The sequence below is a fragment of the Cupressus sempervirens genome, chromosome 2 (assembly GCF_028749045.1).
Source record: "Cupressus sempervirens isolate cs-2001-9-10 chromosome 2, ASM2874904v1, whole genome shotgun sequence".
Lineage (NCBI taxonomy): Eukaryota > Viridiplantae > Streptophyta > Pinopsida > Cupressales > Cupressaceae > Cupressus > Cupressus sempervirens.
The window spans coordinates 148,479,773-148,492,467 of NC_143119.1; the positions used below are offsets into that span (position 1 = coordinate 148,479,773).

Sequence of the window (12,695 nt, forward strand, 5' to 3'; positions counted from 1 at the left end):
TTGTTTTTTACTGTAAATACATATACATAATGCAGAAGAGAGGCAACCCAAAAAAGATCTGCTAGAAAAAAGGAACACGGCAAAGGAACCTAAGCTACTTTCTAACTACTAAGAAGACCTTGTTTTTGCAATAAGCTTAACAAACACAGCATACAGGTGAATATATAGGTCGTTAGTTTGGTCACAACCAAGCAAGACACAATTTTAAGATATCAGAGTGTCCTTGTTCAAGGTCACAAAAGAATCATTTTCATTTCAGTTATATGTTGCACAAATCTGCAACTATTTGGGCTCAACCTTTGACCAAGCCTGTGATAACTAAAGCATAAAGAAAGGGACTAAACAATTAGTTAAATCAGTGATCCATAAAAAGGTACAATTACATTATGATAACTAACAATTGTTGAAGGAGCATCAAGGAGGAGATGACCTCTCACAAAAGGACAGCAATCTCAAAAGTTGCACATCTTGAGAAATGGGAAGATATAAAGTCATGGTTGGAGAGGACAGAAAAAGGATTGAAGATCATAAATAGTGATTTTCATTTAGTACATACAGCTGTCAGTTAAAGGAAGCGGGACCAGATTTATTATATCAAGCAATCATTGGGGAGAACAAGATCCACATGTTCAAACATCTACAGCAGTCATCAAAATCAGGCTGAGATCGTTGTGAACAAAAAATACAACACAAAGGATTGTATTCAAAAAAGTTATCTCAAGAAATATCATTACGAAATCAATCTCAAAAGCACATCAAACATCATAAAAAAGTAAACAATATTCAGCAAATCAATTGATAGATCAAACCATAGTTGGAAAACTCGCCAAGGCCAGGAAAAAAGAATTCAGGAAAAACTCCGGCAAAATCTCGTTAACTTAAAAAATTACTCAAATTTATTTATCAGTGCATTTTATTTGCGAAGTTCAATGAGATGATGCATCGAATGAGTCAATAAAATGAGAATACAAAAGAAACTAGCTTAGTCTACGTATATTTAAATGCAAAGTGGGTACAAAATCGTGTTCTCGTGAAAAATGTTGATAGTTGGAAGCAATATAGTAAATAATTGATGTAAAATTCAATGTAAATACATCATTGCAATTGCATCTGCCTCTTTCCAAATCTAGTAAAAACTAAGGGAGAGGTAGAACAAGAGGATCTAGTCCTAGAAGTCTGCACTGGGCATGATTGTGCCTCCTCACTTGGTATGTCTGACTCGGACTGTGGCTCGTCATCCATCCTAGCTGTTGTTAATGTTATAGCTTCGGTTGGATTGATTTTATCATAATTTGTGTTAATCAACTATCATGAGTACTAAGCTAATCATCATTGTTTCTGATAAACTCTATATATATATATATATATATGTTAATTATTTAATTATATCTGATGATTATTATAAAGATGATAATGATTAATATGATCAATGTATTAATCAAACTGACCAAACATATTCCAAAGGAATCAGTTCTATTAAATACCGATTACTCAAATGCAGATCATGGTTTTCCTTGAGCCTGTGATTATGAAGAGCAGCATTCTCAAGAGCCTTGATTTTTAGCCCTTCATGGGACATGCCTTTCCTCATTTATATTTAATAAGAAACAAATCACTGCTCTTGAAAAATATATAATACAGTAAATACTATTATGTTTGCAGCGATCATAATCAGATCAAATCAGTTTTATAGATATTGAAATAAAATCAAAAATATACTCACTGTATAACAGTAAATGTGTATATATACATATATTTATATGTGCAAGAAAAGAAGACATAAGGTTGTACAGAGATAAATATATAAAGTTGAAAAGTCATTATATCTGGTCTTCATTTCTTAACAGATGTAGCTCTGCCTCTAGCTTCTCCAGCACTAGCAAAGACTACTCATTCAACTCAATGGCATCCAGTGTGAAAGCAAATTCACTTCTCTCCTCCAAAGCTGGCCTCTCCAAATCATTGATGTCATCCTCTTCAAAAACAACCTCAAATACGCTTCAAATCGATAGAAATCAGTTCCAAGTGTTTGGAAGACAATTTTCCCCCTCTCAGCAAAATACAAGTGAAACAATATCAAATCAGATCTATCTATGTTGAAATATGGTAGTATCAGTCAGATATAGAAATGATGATCGATTTGATAATATTTGTGTATATATATGTCAGTATGTACTGACATGTGTATACACACACACACACATTTAAATTATATATATTATTGTCATCATTTGCAATAAATTCTGGAAATCAATGATAAATTATATAACTGATCAAAACTATCAATCTGCACTTAGAGGTTATTACTTGCAGATCATTGACATTTTATGTTTCATATAAGATCCTGATTGAGCACCATTTTCGCTGATCATTTTAGTTATTTGTGCAAGATAAAGACAGATCGAACTTGGTAAGCATTTATGTTTATTAAGTAAAAAACCCTGATTAGAGATCAGGTGTTTACTCAAGATGAAAAGGCACAATCCATGAGACATCTCATGAACGGGCACACCTCCACTTATGCATCTCTTCCTTATATATTTAATGCAGATCCAATCTACAATTGGAAACATCAAAATCAATAAATGCTCTGCTCTTGTAGATCAAATGATATTAAGTGAAATTTAAGACATGTGAATTCATGATCAGTATTTCTCAATATTGATTTGGTATCACCTTCATATTTATCAAGTTCAATATTCTGATTATGATCTGCAAGAAAGTACAGTGATTGTAAGAATCATATTCTAAATATAGAAAACACATAGATAGATCAAATCTGAAAGAAATTTGATTCATATCTAACATTGTATCAGATCCAAGTTCCTTTGAACGGAGGTTTACCGCTCAAAGGAAGACTTCTGCCTTTTCAGAGAAATTCAGAGATCTATTAGCATAAATAGAGAAAACTCGATGGGAATCAAAGACATAGGGTTGATACACAAAGCATCATCCAATCAATCTAATAACAGATCATGATTCATATTTATGCAGAGGTATATATAATAAGGAGCATAACAGACTTACATCATATGCAGATCAAGGTCTTTAGAAAACGTTGTCATATCAGTCAACATTGACTGATATGCCATCACAGATATTCAAAGTAATATCTGGTCTATGCCTTGGATCAGAAATTTTCATAAAATTAGATGGTTACGGTTGCCAGCAGTACTATAAGAATGATTGCTTTGTAAATTCAACATCAACAACAGATGCATGCAGATGCCAAGGAATGAGTTATGTTTATGTCATTGTTGAGTGATTGTTGTATGTCACAAGTAGAGGAAACCACACAAAACCGGGGTTTTGCTTGCACTGAAAGATGAGCACAATCACGGATCAAATTGACCACGTTGACAACTTCAACCCAGTCACAGTCGATACACAACTTCAACGAAGTGAGCCCACGAGCAGAAGGGCCGGAGCCTAGTTGGCTGAGAGCCAAGTATCACTGCAAAGAGGTAGATTGGGCGTGAGTCAAGTAGCATTAGTTACTAATTCAATGGAGACTAGGTTTTGAATCACACATTTAGCAAACTATTGAATTGTTCAAAGTATTGCTGCACAACATCCAAGATATGGCTCATGGGGACTTTTGTAAGATGATGGAAATATCTATAAGGTGGGACAGAAAATGTGATTTTTCATAATCTGCAACTCTACAAAGCATGAGTATTAGCAGGAGAAGTATGTGTTGGGCAGATCAATATGCTTAAACCTGCACTTGCAGGACACAAGTTATCATCCTTCCAACCATCTCCAGTGGAGCGCCATTCTTGCAGCAATGTGGCTGCAGACTAATCCAAACATAGAAATCGATGTTGATATTAAAGAACTGGAAATTCGTGACAGGTCTATTACTGAACTGAACCACTGGGACTGATGTGTAAGACAAAAACATATATGATGTGTGTACCATTTTTGGCATGTCACTACTTGCAGAAATGTATATCTTCCGTAACATATGCAGATCAATATTCCTTGAGCAACACATGGTGTATTGGAAAAATATATTGCCTATTGAAGATGTATAAACCATTTATCTCTTTAGCATATGTATGTTGAAAACAACTGGATAATTGTGTATTGTCTTTGATGTTACACAAAATGTCATATCATTGCTAGTCAGTGTATGCCAAGCTCACTCGGGCGATGAAGACAGTTTCTTGTGTCTGATGAACATTCCAGAGTTTGCCTAGTTCAAAAGACAATGTCTACCAAGTTCACTCAAGCGACAAAGAAAAGTTCGCCAAAGATTGAGTGTTAACCGAGCTCACTCAGTTAATGAAAGAAATGTTGGATGGAACCAATGTTAACTGAGCTCACTCGGTTACCAAAAGAACTTTGTAGAAATGCAGTGTTAACTAAATTTACTTGGTTAACATAGGAAAATTGTTTCTAAGTTAGTGTCTACCAAGCAGGTTCGGTTAATAAAGGATTTTCTTGTTTTGGCATATTGAGTTCAATTGATATGTTTGTTGGTTCTAGCCAACTGAGGAGATGAATATTAAGTATTCTAAGTTGTATTCAAGCTGACTTGACAATGTATAAGATATAAATATAAGGTCAAGCTTAGGAGTGAATGTGTGCAAGTAACAAAAGATTTGAAGATGCTTAGAGGAAGCAAATTATAAGGATTAGCAAAATATCCTTATTGAGCTGCAAAGGTACATTCTATCAGAAAGAATCAAGTATACAAGCTAGAATTGAGATCTCTAATCAGCAATTTAGTTGCATCAGAAATCAGGTCATTCATTGTTACTCTCGAACCATTGTAGCAATGATCTAAATCTCTTAACGTAGTTGGCTTAAAAGCTATTTGTAAATCCTCTAACAAGGTGGCATTTCTAGATTGAAGTGTCTAAAGACCTCTAACAAGGCCACTCCTAACAGGGTGACTAAATCCACTAACAGGGTCATACCTAATAGTGTGTTTTGTAACCTTTAACAGGTTTGGCTCCTAATAGGCTCACTTCAAAAAAAGTGAAAATCAATAACTAGTTGCAATTGATGGTTTTTTCTAAATTGAGTTTCCATATTAAATTTTGGTGTCACTTGTGTTCATGCTATTTATTTCATGTATATGCAACTAAGTTAATCACAGATAATATCTTAAGATTTACATGTTAAGTATTTGCCAAGTTACATTTGCTATTTCAGTGTTTGCTGAGCCACAGCATTTACTAGTGTAAACCAAGTGCCTATGTATTTTCTGAGCATCAGTAATTTCAGTGAAGTTTATGCTTTATACTGACATGTAAGGGATCTGGGATTTATTTTAGTGGTAACTGATTCACCCCTCCCCTCTTAGTTACTCCTCTTATATTTCCAACATGTATTCCTTATTTTGGTCAGTGGTTAAGAATATGTTGCTGGCAAAACAATAAATATTTGAAGTTTATCAATGCATTCTCTTCAAAGTATTTAAAGTGTGTCAATTTGGATATTAGTCTTCTTTGAATTATTAGTTGGCATTTCATAATGCATGTACAGTGAGAAGTAAAAATCACAATGAGATGGAGGACTACTACTTGTTGTAACATAGCTATAGCAAGAATATTATTTAAGATTCATTATTTATCAGCAATTTCACACCACAGAGAAAGAGAGCACAAGAAGAGCGATTGCTCACCAAGTTGGGTTAATTGCTCACTGATTTGAATATGAAACATATATTCGAGTTCCTTGGAAACATCTCTATTTTGTGGATTGTATCTGGCAAATGTAGGTGAAAATGGGAATACTCAGGTAGTAAGAAAAATCCTAGATTATGATTAAAATCTTGGTATCAATATTATTTGACAACTACATATCCATGTGATGAATGTGACAATGTCGAGTAGCTCAACTATTTATTATAATAATAGATAAGTCGTCTATTATTAGTTAATGGTTATCTATTGTAAATATCTAGTTAGCTTTAGTTTGCTTTTGTTTTTTGCTTTCTCTAGGATAGAATGTTTCTATTCTTTACGATCATTTCCTAAGGAAACATCGTTTCATTCTTTTGTGTAAATTGACCGTCTGGTCTCTTTTAATAACAAGCAAGTATTTACCAATTACTTCCATAATATGGTATCAAATCCAATACTTCAAATTTCTGAGATTTTTCACATAAACTCGGCTAGGGTCTCCGCTTTTTTTTCTGAAGACTTTCATCTATTCGAATCTTGGAGATTATACAATTTTTTCAACTAGGGTTTTGATTCAAAATCTGAAAATCACAAACTAGAAAATTGCGAGTTCGTGCCCATGTTTGTTTGGCTTTCTCTTTGCAAATCAAAACAGGAAATCATGTATTTCCTTTTGCATCTGCAAATCGCAACATTTCCATCTGCAAACTAGTGCAATTTTTGGTAGTTTGCCCTCTGCAAATCACGCATCCCGTGCGATTTTCTCCAAATTGTGTGTGTAAAAAGGCGTAGCGAACTAGTGTTTGTGTGTGTGTCGAACTTGAGCGCAATTTTTTGGAGATAGAAGGCAGCTCACAACTCTACACTTCTTCGGATTTTTACTAGATAAACTCATGCCCTTCAAACAGACTTTGTCACCTTTCAAATCTGCCTATTTGTTGGTCAATTTCTGCAACAATTTTTCTCAATTCCGCCATTCTTTGGAGCTTGTTTTGCTGTCGGATAGGGTTTTGCCTAAAATACTAATTTTTGGGCTTGAAAAATTTTTTGAGTAGAGATTCTTGATGGATTTTTCGAGAGCTCAACTGGGTTGTCATCCATTTTTTCTGAACGCCTCGATTTTTGCGTCTCAATTTTCGAGCCAGCAGATCCTAAAATCAATAGCATATTCCTTTTGGGTTTTTCAAGCTCTCTTCTGGGTCACTCTGATTTTTTTGGGTCTTCCATATTTTTGCCTTGAAGAACGTGTCTTCACAAAGTTTCACAATTATTCATTGAAAAACGTGCGATGGCATCTCTAACAAACATTCTGCTGAAGTATAACTCCAAATCCAATGGTCGCAATTATGGCACCTGAAAGCAGCTGATCATAGCAATTTTTGAATATCGAAACACTGATCAACTTGTTTTGGTTGTTACAAAGCGTCCGACTTCTCCAGGTCCTAATCAAGATACATGGGATTTGAATAATCGAGAGGTAGTGATGCTTCTCAAATTATCCGTAGTTGATGATCATCTTTCTCGGATTCCATCCAGCAAGATAGCTGTTGAGATTTGGACACATCTCAAAGGTCTTCATGAGACTTCTAAGAAAAGCAGAGGCTTCTTTATGAAAAACACTATGTTTTCTATTGTCATGGATGAGCGCACCTCTCTCCAGGCACACCTGAATCGGATTCAAGAAATCTATGATCAGTTACTTGCCATCGGTCGCAAGATGGAGGAAGAGGATATTGTGGTTATCACTCTTCGAAGATTACCAAAATCCTATGAGCATTTTATCGAGACTATCAACATCACATCTTCTGGTGTTTTTTGAAGTTCACTAATCTTTGCACACTGTTGCTTCAGCAAGATTGGTGGAAACAACAGTTCGATAGCAGCTCCAGTTCCACCTCCATAGAGCAAGCCTTTGCTGCGAAATCCTTCAGAAGGATAAAAGCAAGTTTCAACAGTCATCTCAGTGGAAGTCTTTTGCTCCAGCATTAGATGGTTCTTGAAAGAACATTCAATGCAACTACTGCCACAAGTTTGGACACATGAAGGTTGAATGTCGGAAACGCTTAGCTACATAGTCTAAGCAATCAGGTTCGCAACCCAAAGCGAACAGTGCAAAGCACACTGAACGGGCAAAATTTGCCTTTTACACCTTCATGGCTAAAAGACTTGCAGATCATGTGGAATCGTCTACCCGATACATTGATTCAGGTGTCTCTCATTATTTCACTCTCTGCAGAGATTGGTTTACTGACTACCAACCTTATTCAAACTGTTATTTCTGGTGGCAGAGAAGAGTACACGGTTGTCAGTAAAGGCAACATTTAGATTTAGTCTATTAGGAGGAATCTCATATTCCTCGATGTGTACTACATTCCAATGATGGAACTAAAACTACTCTCGGTCAATCAGTTGCTGCGACATTCTCCACACTTTGCAGTCACCTTCAGTTCACATCAGTACACCATCACTGATAGAGCAACTAAGTCTACTGTCGCAGTGGGTCTTGAGGATCATGGTCTTTTCATATTTATTGATTCTGGTGCTTCTCAGGACTTAGCTATGATTGCTCGACAGTCTACTATTAGCACACTTTGGCATCAGCAATATGGGCACTTAAATGTGCATTATCTCTCACAGCTTGATCAGGATGCGCTTGTTCCTAGATTGCCAGAGATTCAAACTCAACAGCTTGGAGTTTGTGATGCATGTCACGCTGAGAAGCAACATCGCACACCTTTTACCAGTGACAACTCATGGCGCGCTTCTCAGGTACTTCAGCTTGTACATGCCGATATCTGTGGCCCTATGGCCACTCCTTCTATTCTTGGGTCTAGGTTTTTTTTGTTGTTTGTTGATAATTTCAGTAGAAAAATGTGTGTGTATTTCTTTAAAAAGAAATCAAATGCATTTCCTGTATTTCAGAAGTTTAAACCTTTAGTTGAAAAAGAGTCTGGAAAATCTATTATTACTGTTAGATCAGACAATGTGGGGAATTTTGTTCTAATGTTTTCTCTAGCTTCTTGGATACACATGGCATCAAACGCCAGTTAACCACACCCCACATGCCACAATAGAATAGTGTAGTTGAACATCGGAACAGGAAAATCACCGAAATGGCTTGATCCATCTCGAACACAGACATGTTTTGAAGCAGTTTGGGTAGAAGCAGTTAACACTACAATTTATCTGTTGAACCGGTCACCCACAGTGGCGGTCAAAGGTAAAACTTCGGAAGATGCCTGGTCAAGTCACAAGCTCAGAATCAATCACCTGAAGGTTTTTGGCTCCCTTGCTTTTGTTTGGATCCCTGATGCTTCACATACCAAGTTGGATGCCAATAGTCAGAAACTCATGCTTGTTGGATATAGTAGTCTTCACAAAGCCTACCATCCGATCAATGTTGAGACATCTCGTCTCATCTACAATCGTGATGTAGTCTCTGATGAGCAGCGAGGACCTTTCATGCCTAATTCTCTTGTTCCTAATCCAACAGACCAACCTATGTAGGCTCATGATTTGGGAGTTTGGCTACCATTAGGTCCACTTGATGGGAGGGCTCCAGTAGCTCCTGTAGCTCTAATTATACCAGTGATACCTATACAGACACCTCTGGCTTCTCCTGCAAGAAACCTCGCTTTGTAGATGCTTCACCTTTGTTCGATCCAGATTCTTCTAATGAGGATCCTGGTGATCAAGCATCCCCTAGTACTAATGTTGGTCATTCTCCTATCCGACCTAAGTGGTGGGCTAAGACACTTGTTGATCTTCATGATCATGAGCTCATTGATTGGAGAACTGCTCGGAAAAAGAGCAAAACTATAGATACTGTTAACTTTTCTCTCATGGCCATTGCATAGTGTGTTTGAACCTCAAACATATTCCAAGGCTAAAGGAATTCCAAAGTGGGAACGGGCCATGACATCTGAACACCAGAGCCTGCTGAAGAACAACACCTAGGTCCTTTCTGATCTTCCACTAAGGAAGAACCCATTGGCTGCAAATGAGTCTACAAAATCAAATACAAATCAGATGGTACTTTGGATAAGTACAAAGCTCATTTTAGTGGCAAAGGGCTTTTCTCAGCGTTAGGGCATTGATTATGAGGAGACCTTTGCTCCTACTACAAAGATGAGCACCATTAGATTAGTCCTAGCCATAGCAACACAATTTGGCTGGAAGGTCCATCAGATGGATGTTAAGAGTGCTTTCCTGAATGGTGATCTCCATGAAGAGGTCTACACGATGCAACCTCCTAGTTTCAAGGTTGCTGGTAAAGACCATCAGGTTCTCAGATTGGTAAAAGCTCTCTATGGCTTGAAGCAGGCCCCTCGAGCATGGTAGATAAAAATTGATGAGTACCTCAGTGATCAAGGCTTCAAGAGGAGTTCTTCAGACTTAAATCTGTACATCAAGACTACTGACAGTAACATCATCCTTTTGGTTATTTATGTATTCGGGCCAATTCTTCGAATGTTTCTTATCAAAAGGCGTACTTCTTTACTTTCGATATTTAGCTGAATTGGATGACCTAATCATCACTGGCAATTCGGCATCTTTGATTCAAGGAATCAAACAAAATTTATACCAGTCTTTTGATATGACTGACCTTGGGCTCATGCATTATTGCCTAGGTGTTGAAGTTTGGCAATAGTCTTCTGGCTTATTCATCTCTCAATCCAAATATGTCAAGGCCCTATTAGACAAATTCTGTATGCAGGATTGCAAACCTGAATCTACACCTATGGAGAAAGGTCTCAAATTATTAGCAAAGTCTGATTCTCCTTCCGTTGATGATACTACATATAGGCAACTAGTATACAACCTCATCTACCTCTCTGCTACTAGGCCTGATATCAGATTCGCAGTCAGTTGTATTTCACACTTTATGACAGTTCCAGAGGCTGATCATTGGATGGCAGCAAAGTGTGTGCTTCGTTATGTGAAGGGCACTTCAAACTATGGACTTTTGTACTCTTGAAGTTATAATCCTAAACTCAGTGGGTTCACAGATTCAGATTGGGCAGGCTCAATTGATGATAAAAAGTCAACGTCTGGATATGTGTTTAGTTTGGGATCCGATGCAATTACATGGACCAGTAAGAAGCAACAAGTAGTTTCTCTCTCCTCTACAAAGGCCAAATATAGAGGGACTGTTAAGGCAAGATGTGAAGTTGTTTGGCTTCATCAGATGCTTGGGGATTTGCAGATGTCACCAATAGGACTGACTACTCTGTTTGTTGATAACGAAAGCATTATCAAGTTAGCATGAAATCCAGTCTTCCATGAACAAACCAAGCATGTGGATGTTCACTATTATTACATACAACAACTGGTTGAAGAAGGGACTATAGATTTGTAGTATGTTCCTACCACAGATCAAACTACAGACATTCTCACCAAGCCTCTTGGTCCTAATAAGTTTGTCAAATTCAATGGACAGCTTGGTGTTTTAGATAGATTAACAATTAAAGGAGGGTATTACAATAATATCTATTATTAGTTAATGGTTATCTATTGTAAATATCTAGTTAGCTTTAGTTTGCTTTCGTCTTTTGCTTTCTCTAGAACAGAATGTTTCTATTCTTTACGATCATTTCCTAAGGAAACATTGCTTTATTCTTTTGTATAAATTGACTGTCTAGTCTCTGTTAATAACAAGCATGTATTTACCAATTACTTATGTATTACTATTGACATGAGAAGTCTAATAGTGGTATTCTTTTAGAAAGTCCAAGAAGGTGTCAAATTTACAATCATAAGACATCTTTAGAAATCATCATCACATCTATCTGATCTTTTGTTTGTTCGGGATACTTGGATCAACATATACAATTCGGAGATAGGTACTAGCAACTCCCAAATATGAGTGTTGATCCATCTACACTTCAAAAGCAAATATTGATTCCTCTAGGTCTTATCGCAGATTGATACTCTGAAATTCACATAAGGAATTAAGTTGCCAACAAGAGTAATTTTAGACTAATTTTATAATATAATGACTCCTTTGGTAACACTTTGTATTCTTAGAGCTCTGTGATAGTTCGAGTAACCACTATAGGAGCTACAAAAGGATCGACTAAGAAATATATAACTAGCATTCCAGTGAATTGTTGATGATATACTTAGTATAACTGAGGACAAGAAAATTACGGTTTCCAATGGAGGTGAGAAAATTTGTACATTTGAAACTAGGAGATGACATTGGCATAGTCATTAATACCTTGTTGGATGATGGAGATGGTCTAAGTAATGGTCAATAACATAGCTTACAAAGACCTAAGATCTATCAAATAAAAAATAATATAGTATTCAATGGAGAAAGAACTTGATGCTTGCAGTCATGAGTTTGAATTGTTGACTAAAGATGTCTCTCCTGATTGAAGGTTAATGTCAGATTCAAAGGAAATCTGACAAATCCATATGAGGGAAACTTGAACGAGGAGGAAGCTTCAGAAGGGAGCCACATTGTCATAAATCTGGTGTTGCCGAGCCTGAGGTAAATTCACATTTTATTACATTCACGCATGTTACTATGAAACCAGACAAGTACATTCATGTATATGAAGTTGCTCTTGCGAACAATGTTGTGATCATTGAACTGATAAATGATGTGCCTTAGAACAAGATATTTACCATGATTGGAGCAATGCCTCTATGACAAAGGCAGCAACTTAAGGATCTGCATCGGTTGATGATATTGATTCAAAGCAAGTAGACCACGTCGAGAAGGTTTCTCTAACATTAGTTAAGGTACATTATCACTGAAGAACAAACATCTAACAATCTCACCAAGCCTCATGCTACAAAAAAAAATTGTACTTCTAGGATAAGCTTGATAAGTTGAAGAATGAGTTTTAGCTGAAAAGGAATTTCAGCATCAATGATCTATTATTTGTATCCTTACATATTCTTCCCTTTGAGAGAGAAGGTTGAGGTGAAAGCCATTGTTTTCACCCTCTAGATTGAGTCATGATGGATATCATGACTCCCTAACTTCAATGATTCAATTGGAACATATGAGTACAAGTGACCAGACAGAAAACATTCTCACCAAGCCAC

General features: G+C 36.5%; 1 protein-coding gene across 4 annotated transcripts in view; it reads right to left on the reverse strand.

Annotated features, from left to right (window-relative positions):
- Positions 1-12,695, reverse strand: part of LOC149571478 (dual specificity protein phosphatase family protein) — a 110,181-nt gene that overhangs the window by 39,330 nt on the left and 58,156 nt on the right. The gene's annotated exons all lie outside the window — the stretch shown is intronic.